The sequence below is a fragment of the Oncorhynchus keta genome, chromosome 28 (genome assembly GCF_023373465.1).
Source record: "Oncorhynchus keta strain PuntledgeMale-10-30-2019 chromosome 28, Oket_V2, whole genome shotgun sequence".
Lineage (NCBI taxonomy): Eukaryota > Metazoa > Chordata > Actinopteri > Salmoniformes > Salmonidae > Oncorhynchus > Oncorhynchus keta.
Window position 1 is genome coordinate 40944330 of NC_068448.1, and position 10755 is coordinate 40955084.

Sequence of the window (10755 nt, forward strand, 5' to 3'; positions counted from 1 at the left end):
CAATGCGATGATCATATCAGTGATGTTTTAGCCTTACATTCATCTCTATAAACTGCGTTGTCAGTCGGTTAAAAAACGCTTCACCAGATTGTAATAACAGGTGAGTAAACACTCCATTTTTTCGCAGGGATAGAGAGAGCATGTCGAGATAGTAAAACGTTTCTTAAGGTTCAGGTGAAAGTGAAATATGGACGGGACTGTAAGGCGTTCACATTGAGCATCAATTCCCACTTAAGACAATTCCGGATCATTGCTTCAGTCCAGGACAGCTGCTTTATTTCTGTCCATTACAGTTTGTTTTCCTTATTAATGTTGTTGTCTCTAACTCATTAGGAAACCTAGTATGTGATGTATGAGCTTAATAACACTTTTAAAAAAACAAGGCCTTATTTCTTTGAGGGCTAGTTACACCCTAACACAGTGGTCTGAAACCCCTGGTTTACAAGCCACATCAAGCAAGCAAATCCCATTACGCTTGCAAAGTGACATGATCCTATTGGAATACAGCCAGGGTGAACTTTTAATAACCCGCAACTTGCATTGAAAAAAAAACTGCTTGGATAGTGAAGATGGATTATTGAGACTACCTAAATCATATAAATGGGAACAGCAATCTCAGTAATCTCCCGTGGACAGATAAACATAACTGGCACTATAGAATCTGTATGCGTGGAATAAATCCATGACTGTTGCATTTAACATGTGACCCGCATAGACCTACACATAATAAAACATAGGCCAATACAGTGCATTCAGGAAACTATTCTGACTTTTTCCACATTTGTGTTCCGTTACAGCCTTATTCTAAAATAGATTAAATCACTTTTTCCCCCTCATCAATCTGCACACAATATCCCATAATGACATAGCAAAAACTGGTTTTTAAACATCTTAGCAAATGTATAAAAAATGTAAAACAAATACCTTATTTACATAAGTATTCAGACCATTTGCTATGAGACTCTAAATTAAGCTCAGGTGCATCCTGTTTCCATTGATCATCCTTGAGACGTTTCTACAACCTGACTGGAGTCCACCTGTGGTAAATTCAATTGATTGGACATGATTTGGAAAGGTATACATACACCTGTCTATATAAGATCCCACAGTGCATGTCAGAGCAAAAACTATGCCATGAGGTCAAAGGAATTGTCCGTAGAGCTGTGAGACAGGATTGTGTCGAGGCACAGATCTGGGGAAGGGTACCAAAACATTTCTGCTGCATTGAAGGTCCCCAAGAACACAGTGGCCTCCATCATTCTTAAATTGAAAAAGTTTGGAAACACCAAGACTCTTCCTAGAGCTGGCCGCCTGGCCAAACTGAGCAATTGGGGGAGAAGGGCCTTGGTCAGGGAGGGGACCAAGAACCCTATGGTCACTCTGACAGAGCTCCAGAGTACCTCTGTGGAGATGGGAGAACCTTCAGGAAGGACAATCATCTCTGCAGCACTCCACCGATCAGGCCTTTATGGTAGAGTGGCCAGATGGAAGCCACTCCTCAGTGGACTGATAATCATGACTCTGCGTTCACGTTCAAGTGGAGAAGCATGTTTCATGATTTCTGAAAGTGTTGAATAAAAACATTGTTGTGGTGCTGATCATTGTCTCTTAATGTACTTGTTAGGAGAATTAATTTCTCAGTGTTCATGAACTGAACTTCAATGAAAATACTCAGTCTGTACCCAGAGTTTGTAAGGTACAGACGGAGACCAGTCAAAAATAGTCAGTGACGTTTATTCTCGAGAGCTCTAGCCATCATTTCATGTACATTGGTTTATATACCTCTCATTTCGTCATAAATGTCCCTCCTCCTCTCAGACAATGACAAAGCTGCTTTTCAATTCCATTCCAACACATACATATTGCTTATCATATACTACCACATGTTACACAATCTACTGCAAGCCCAAGGGTTTCTCCCCTCCCTGGTTGTGGACCAGACATCTTTCCTGTTGTTAGTTTCACTGTGGTCACAAGTTGTCTGTTAACACTTCCTCTTTGCCTATGTACAAACATTCTTCATCAAACAGCATAGAATTCTGTTCGTTATAATCCTGCGTTAAATGTATACATCATTTAGTCTTTATTCATAAAATCCCATAACAGTACTGAAACTGTCTTTAAGGCCCTCGATTAGGTCAATATAATCAGTGATTGATACATAGGGGGACTGGAGGCCCTTCATGGTGAAATCACTGATAACAAATAACTTGGAATATTGTCCGTCATCATTGTCAATACACAGTGTCTTGGATAAATGTTACAGTGAGCTTTGTTTGGCCATTTTACTTGTTTTTGCCAAGTTGGCTAGTGATTTCCATATGTACCGATCCTGTGCAGGTGTTGTTACACGTGGTCTTGAAAAAGGGATGTTTCGTTTTTTTGCTGAGTTTGTATACAGTACCAGTCAAAAGTTTGGACGCAACTACTCATTCAAGGGTTTTTCTTCATTTTGAATATTTTCTACATTGTAGAAGATGACATCAAAACTATGAAATAACACATATGGAATCATGAGGTAACAAAAAACGTGTTAACCAAATCAACATAGATTTGATCTTCTTCAAAGTAGCCACCCTTTGCCTTGAAGACAGATTTACACACTCTTGGCATTCTCTCAACCAACTTAATGAGGAATACTTTTCCAACAGCCTTGAATGAGTTCCCACATATGCTGAGCACTTGTTGGGTGCTTTCCTTCACTCTGCGGTCCAACTCATCCAAAAACCATCTAAATTGGGTTGAGGACGGGTAATGGTGGAGGCCAGGTCATCTGATGCAGTCCTCCGTCACTCTCCTCCTTGGTCAAATAGCCCTTACACAGCCTGGAGGTGTGTTTTGGGTCAATGTCCTGTTGAAAAGCAAATGACAGTCCCACTAAGCGCAAACCAGGTGGGATGGCGTATCGCTGCAGAATGCTGCGATAGCCATGCAGAAATCTATTGATCAGTTTCCACATGATCCTAAAAATAAAATTAAGAGCAACCAAGAGCAACACACACGCACGCACACACACACACACACATACACTTGTGATTTAGAAAAACGACATTGAAGGAGTTCTTGGCGATTTCGTGATCAGTGATCAAGATTAGTAAACAGATAAACCCATGGCCGTGGCATAATATGTCTCTTTTCTTCAAATTGGAACTGGCAACATTCCACCTGAATTATTTTCAGGCTTAAATAGAAAGGGAATGATGTTCCTCAATTATCTTTGGATGAATCATTATAATGACGCTTACTGAGCTAGAAAGGCTACCACCTATTGACGTGTTCCATAAAAATACATAAATACTAATAAGCACATCAGTCATGAGGATTTTCTATCAATCCAATATTTCTTAGATTAAGTACAACGGTGGGTTGTAATGTCTGCTACAGTGTACTATATGCCAAGCCCACGGGACAAATATTATACAGCATAGCATGATCCCAATCCCATCCATTGATGGCTAATATGATAAATCCTTACTATATACCCAGCACATCTCACTGTATATTAGCCTACACATCATCAACGTATAGTATAGCTTTGACTATATTGTGTTTTGGGTCATTGTCCTGTTGAAAAGCAAATGATAGTCCCACAAAGCGAAACCAGGTGGGGTGGCGTATCACTGCAGAATGGTGTGGTAGCCATGCTGGTTAAGTGTGCCTTGAATTCTAAATAAATCACAGAGTGTCACAAGCAAAGCCCCCCCACACCATCACACCTCCTCCTCCATGCTTCACAGTGGAAATCACAAATGCGAAGATCATCTGTTCACCTACTCTGCGTCTAACAAAGACAGGGCGGTTCAAACCAAAAATCTCAAATTTGGACTCATCAGACCAAAGGACAGATTTCCACCGGTCTAATGTCCATTGCTTGTGTTTCTTGGCCTAAGTAAGTCTCTTCTTCTTATTGGGGCCTTTAGTAGTGGTTTCTTTGCAGCAATTCAACCATGAAGGCCTGATTCACACATTCTCCTCTAAACAGTTGATGTTGATATGTGTCTGTTACTTGAACTCTGTGAAGCATTCATTTGGGCTGCAATCTGAGGTGTAATTAAGAGTACATGAGTGGTAATGAGGAATTGACAAAGACATTATTAAAATGATGGGATGATGCCACAAGCTCATTGAAATGTATGAAAAGATAGTTAATCTCATCGATCCATTATCCACTCGAAAAGACATTGGATACAGTCTCTTTGTTCTTGCCCTGAGCCGTTGTGGCCCAGGAGTGTTTCATTGGTAGGTTGATTGTAACATATAGTTGGAGAGTATAGACTGTGCTACACTAAGTGCTCATGTAAATGTGACTGTCAGACACAGCTGAGTGTGAAGTCAGCTTGGCTCCATGTCCTCTGCTGCAGCCATCTGTTATCTGTTTCATAGTTGTCAGCTACAGAAATATTACAGCAGCCAAGAGCAACACATGCACGCACGCACGCACGCACACACACACACACACACACACACACACACACACACACACACACACACACACACACACACACACACACACACACACACACACACACACTCACTCACACACACTTGTGATTTCGAAAAACGACATTGAAGGAGTAATTTGCGATTTTGTGATCAGTAATCAAGATTAGGAAATAGATAAACTCATGGCCGTGGCATAATATGTCTCTTCTTCTTTCAAAGTTCTTGAAATTTTTCGGATTTACTGACCTTCATGTCTTAAAGTAATGATGGACTGTCGTTTCTCTTTACTTATTTCCGCTGTTCTTGCCATAATTTGGACTTGGTCTTTTACCAAATAGGGCTATCTGATTGGCTCAAACGCATTAAGAAGGAAAGACATTCCACAAATGAACTTTTACCAAGGTACACCTGTTAATTGAAATGCATTCCAGGTGACTACCTCATGAAGCTGGTTGAGAGAATGCCAAGAGTATGCAAAGCTGTCAGCAAGGCAAAGGGTGGTTACTTTGAATAATCTGAAATATAAAGTATATCTTGAAAGGTTTAACACTTTTTTGGTTACTTTATGATTCCAAAACTTCATTGTTTTGATGTCTTCACTATTATTCTACAATGTAGAAAATAGTCAAAATAAAGAAAAACTCTTGAATGAGTAGGAGTGTCCAAACTGTCGACTGATATTGTCCATATACTGTAAATCAAATGTTATTAGTCACATGCGCCGAATACAACTGATGTAGACGTTACAGTGAAATGCTTACTTATAAGCACCTAACCAGCAATACAGTTTAAAAATACAGATAAGAATTGGACATTTTAACCTTTATTTAACTACACAAGTCAGTTAAGAACAAATTCTTATTTTCAATCACAGCCTAGGAACAGTGTTGTTCAGGGGCAGAACGACAGATTTCTACCTTGTAAGCTCGGGGATTTGATCTTGCAACCTTTTGGTTACTAGTCCAACGCTCTAACCACTAGTAACACGTAACATTTAATTAAAGAGAAGCAGTAAAATAACAATAGCTAGCTGGCAGCTACTGCCAGCTAGCCTACTTCAGCAGTACTGTATCATTTTAATCATTTTAGTCAATAAGATTCTTGCTACGTAAGCTTAACTTTCTGAACATTCGAGACGTGTAGTCCGCTTGTCATTCCAATTTCCTTGCATTAGCGTAGCCTTTTCTGTAGCCTGTCAACTATGTGTCTGTCTATCCCTGTTCTCTCCTCTCTGCACAGACCATACAAACGCTCCACACCGCGTGGCCGCGACCACCCTAACCTGGTGGTCCCAATACCCACGTGGAGTTCCAGGTCTCTGGTAGCCTCTGGAACTGCCAATCTGTGGCCAACAAGGCAGAGTTCATCTCAGCCTATGCCTCCCTCCAGTCCCTTGACTTCTTGGCACTGACGGAAACATGGATCACCACAGATAACACTGCTACTCCTACTGCTCTCTCCTCGTCCGCCCACGTGTTCTCGCACACCCCGAGAGCTTCTGGTCAGCGGGGTGGTGGCACCGGGATCCTCATCTCTCCCAAGTGGTCTTTCTCTCTTTCTCCCCTTACCCATCTGTCTATTGCCTCCTTTGAATTCCATGCTGTCACAGTTACCAGCCCTTTCAAGCTTAACATCCTTATCATTTATCGCCCTCCAGGTTCCTCGGAGAGTTCATCAATGAGCTTGATGCCTTGATAAGCTCCTTTCCTGAGGACGGCTCACCTCTCACAGTTCTGGGCAACTTTAACCTCCCCACGTCTACCTTTGACTCATTCCTCTCTGCCTCCTTCTTTCCACTCCTCTCTCTTTTGACCTCACCCTCTCACCCTCCCCCTACTCACAAGGCAGGCAATACGCTTGACCTCATCTTTACTAGATGCTGTTCTTCCACTAACCTCATTGCAACTCCCCTCCAAGTCTCCGACCACTACCTTGTATCCTTTTCCCTCTCGCTCTCATCCAACACTTCCCACACTGCCCCTACTCGGATGGTATCGCGCCGTCCCAATCTTCGCTCTCTCCCCCGCTACTCTCTCCTCTTCCATCCTATCTTCTCTTCCCTCTGCTCAAACTTTCTCCAACCTATCTCCTGATTCTGCCTCCTCAACCCTCCTCTCCTCCCTTACTGCATCCTTTGACTCCCTATGTCCCCTATCCTCCAGGCCGGCTCGGTCCTCCCCTCCCGCTCCGTGGCTCGACGACTCATTGCGAGCTCACAGAACAGGGCTCCGGGCAGCCGAGCGGAAATGGAGGAAAACTCGCCCTCCTGCGGACCTGGCATCCTTTCACTCCCTCCTCTCTACATTTTCCTCCTCTGTCTCTGCTGCTAAAGCCACTTTCTACCATTCTAAATTCCAAGCATCTGCCTCTAACCCTAGGAAGCTCTTTGCCACCTTCTCCTCCCTCCTGAATCCCCCCTCCCTCCCTCCTCCCTCTGCAGATGACTTCGTCAACCATTTTGAAAAGAAGGTCGATGACATCCGATCCTCGTTTGCTAAGTCAAACGACACCGCTGGTTCTGCTCACACTGCCCTACCCTATGCTCTGACCTCTTTCTCCCTCTCTCTCCAGATGAAATCTCGCGTCTTGTGACGGCCGGCCGCCCAACAACCTGCCCGCTTGACCCTATCCCCTCCTCTCTTCTCCAGACCATTTCCGGAGACCTTCTCCCTTACCTCACCTCGCTCATCAACTCATCCCTGACCGCTGGCTACGTCCCTCCCGTCTTCAAGAGAGCGAGAGTTGCACCCCTTCTGAAAAACCTACACTCGATCCCTCCGATGTCAACAACTACAGACCAGTATCCCTTCTCTCTTTTCTCTCCAAAACTCTTGAGCGTGCCGTCCTTGGCCAGCTCTACCGCTATCTCTCTCAGAATGACCTTCTTGATCCAAATCAGTCAGGTTTCAAGACTAGTCATTCAACTGAGACTGCTCTTCTCTGTATCACGGAGGCGCTCCGCACTGCTAAAGCTAACTCTCTCTCCTCTGCTCTCATCCTTCTAGACCTATCGGCTGCCTTCGATACTGTGAACCATCAGATCCTCCTCTCCACCCTCTCCGAGTTGGGCATCTCCGGCGCGGCCCACGCTTGGATTGCGTCCTACCTGACAGGTCGCTCCTACCAGGTGGCGTGGCGAGAATCTGTCTCCTCACCACGCGCTCTCACCACTGGTGTCCCCAGGGCTCTGTTCTAGGCCCTCTCTTATTCTCGCTATACACCAAGTCACTTGGCTCTGTCATAACCTCACATGGTCTCTCCTATCATTGCTATGCAGACGACACACAATTAATCTTCTCCTTTCCCCTTCTGATGACCAGGTGGCGAATCGCATCTCTGCATGTCTGGCAGACATATCAGTGTGGATGACGGATCACCACCTCAAGCTGAACCTCAGCAAGACGGAGCTCCTCTTCCTCCCGGGAAGGACTGCCCGTTCCATGATCTCGCCATCACGGTTGACAACTCCATTGTGTCCTCCTCCCAGAGCGCTAAGAACCTTGGCGTGATCCTGGACAACACCCTGACGTTCTCAACTAACATCAAGGCGGTGTCCCGTTCCTGTAGGTTCATGCTCTACAACATCCGCAGAGTACGACCCTGCCTCACACAGGAAGCGGCGCAGGTCCTAATCCAGGCACTTGTCATCTCCCGTCTTGATTACTGCAACTCGCTGTTGGCTGGGCTCCCTGCCTGTGCCATTAAACCCCTACAACTCATCCAGAACGCCGCAGCCCGTCTGGTGTTCAACCTTCCCAAGTTCTCTCACGTCACCCCGCTCCTCCGCTCTCTCCACTGGCTTCCAGTTGAAGCTCGCATCCGCTACAAGACCATGGTGCTCGCCACGGAGCTGTGAGGGGAACGGCACCTCAGTACCTCCAGGCTCTGATCAGGCCCTACACCCAAACAAGGGCACTGCGTTCATCCACCTCTGGCCTGCTCGCCTCCCTACCACTGAGGAAGTACAGTTCCCGCTCAGCCCAGTCAAAACTGTTCGCTGCTCTGGCCCCCAATGGTGGAACAAACTCCCTCACGACGCCAGGACAGCGGAGTCAATCACCACCTTCCGGAGACACCTGAAACCCCACCTCTTCAAGGAATACCTAGGATAGGGTAAGTAAGGGGTAATCCTTCTCACCCCCTTCTCCCCTCCCCCCCAACAAGATTTAGATGCAAGTGGCTGTTCCACTGGTTGTCATAAGGTGTATGCACCAATTTGTAAGTCGCTCTGGATAAGAGCGTCTGCTAAATGACTTAAATGTAAATGTAAATGTAAATGTAATATACAGGAGATTGCATCATCTGTGGATCTGTTGGGGCGGTATGCAAATAGGAGTGGGTCTAGGGTTTCTGGGATAAAGAATTTCATGGCTACAGATGTGAATGTTACGGGTCGGTAGGCAGGTTACCTTAGTGTTCTTGGGCACAGGCACTATGGTGGTCTGCTTAAAACATGTTGGTATTACAGACTCGGATAGGGAGAGGTTGAAAATGTCAGTGAAGACACTTGCCAGTTGGTTAGCACATGCTTGCAGTACACATCCTGGTAATCTGTCTGGCCCTGCGGCCTTGTGAATGTTGACTTGTTTAAAGGTCTTACTCACATTGGCTGTGGAGAGCGTGATCACACAGTCTTCTGGAACAGCTGGTGCTCTCATGCATGTTTCAGTGTTTTTTGCCTCGAAGCGAGCATAGAGCTAGTTTAGCTCGTCTGGTAGGCTCGTGTCACTGGTCACCTCTTAGTTGTGCTTCTCTTTGTCGTCTGTAATGGTTTGCAAGTCCTGCAACATGTGATGAGCGTCAGAGCTAGTGTAGTATGATTCGATCTTAGTCCTTTATTGATGCTTTGCCTGTTTGATGGTTCGTCTGAGAGCATAGAGAGATTTCTGATATGCTTCTGGGTTAGAGTCCCGCTCCTTGATAGCGGCAGCTCTAGCCTTTAGCTCAGTGCGAATGTTGCCTGTAATCCATGGCGTACGGTCACTGTGGGGATGACTACATTGATGCACTTATTGATGAAGCCAATGACTGATGTGGTGTACTCCTCAATGCCATTTGAGGAATCCCGGAACATATTCCAGTCTGTGCTTGCAAAACGGTCCTGTAGCTTAGCATCTGCTTCATCTAACCACTTTTTTATTGATCTAGTCACTGGTGCTTCCTGCATTCATTTTTGCTTGTAAGCAGGAATCAGGAGGATGGAATTATGGTCAGATTGCCAAATGAAGGGCGAGGGAGAGCTTTGTATGTGTCTCTGTGTGGAGTTAAGGTGGTCCAGAGTTTTTTTCCTCTGGTTGCACATATAACATGCTGATAGAAATTTGGTAAAAACGGATTTAAGATTTCCTGCATTAAAGTTCCTGGCTACTAGGAACGCCGCCTTTGGGTGAGCATTTTCTTGTTTGGTTATGGCGGAATACAGCTCATTCAGTGCTGTCTTAGTGCCAGCCTCAGTCTGTGGTGATATGCAAACAGCTATGAAAAATACATATGAAAACTCTCTAGGTAGATAGTGTGGTCTACAGCTTATCATGAGATACTCTACCTCAGGTGAGCAATAGTTTGAGACTTCCTTAGATATCGTGCACCAGTTGTTATTTACAAAAATACATAGGTAGAGAAAGAAACATTTAATTACCTGGCAACAGCTCTGGTGGACTTGCCTGCAGTCAACATGCCACTTGTACACTAACACAAAACTTGAGACATCTGTGGCATTGTGTTGTGTGACAAAACTGCACATTTTAGTTTGGGCTTTTGTTGTCCCCAGCACAAGGTTCATCTGTGTAATGATCGTGCTGTTTAATAATCACTGTATATATATATAGAGTGAGAGAGAGATTTTACTGAGTTACAGTTCACATAAGGAAATCTGTCAACTCAAATAATTTTATTAGGCCCTAATCTATGGATTTCACATGACTGGGGAATAAATATGCATCTGTTGGTAGAGATACCTTTAAAAAAAAGTTGGAGTGTGGATCAGAACTAGTCAGTGTCTGGTATGACCATCATTTGCCTCATGATCAATTTGATCAATTTGTTGATTGTGGCCTGTGGAATGTTGTCCCACTCCTCTTCAATGGCTGTGCGAAGTTGCTGGATATTGGTGGGAATTGGAACACGCTGTCGTACATGTCTATCCAGAGCATCTCAAACATGCTCAATGGGTGACCTGTCTGGTGAGTATGCAGGCCATGGAAAAACTGGGACATTTTCAGTCTCCAGGAATTGTGTACAGATCCTTGCGACATGGGACTGTGCATAATTATTCTGAAACATGAGGTGATGGTGGCAAATTAATGGCACGAC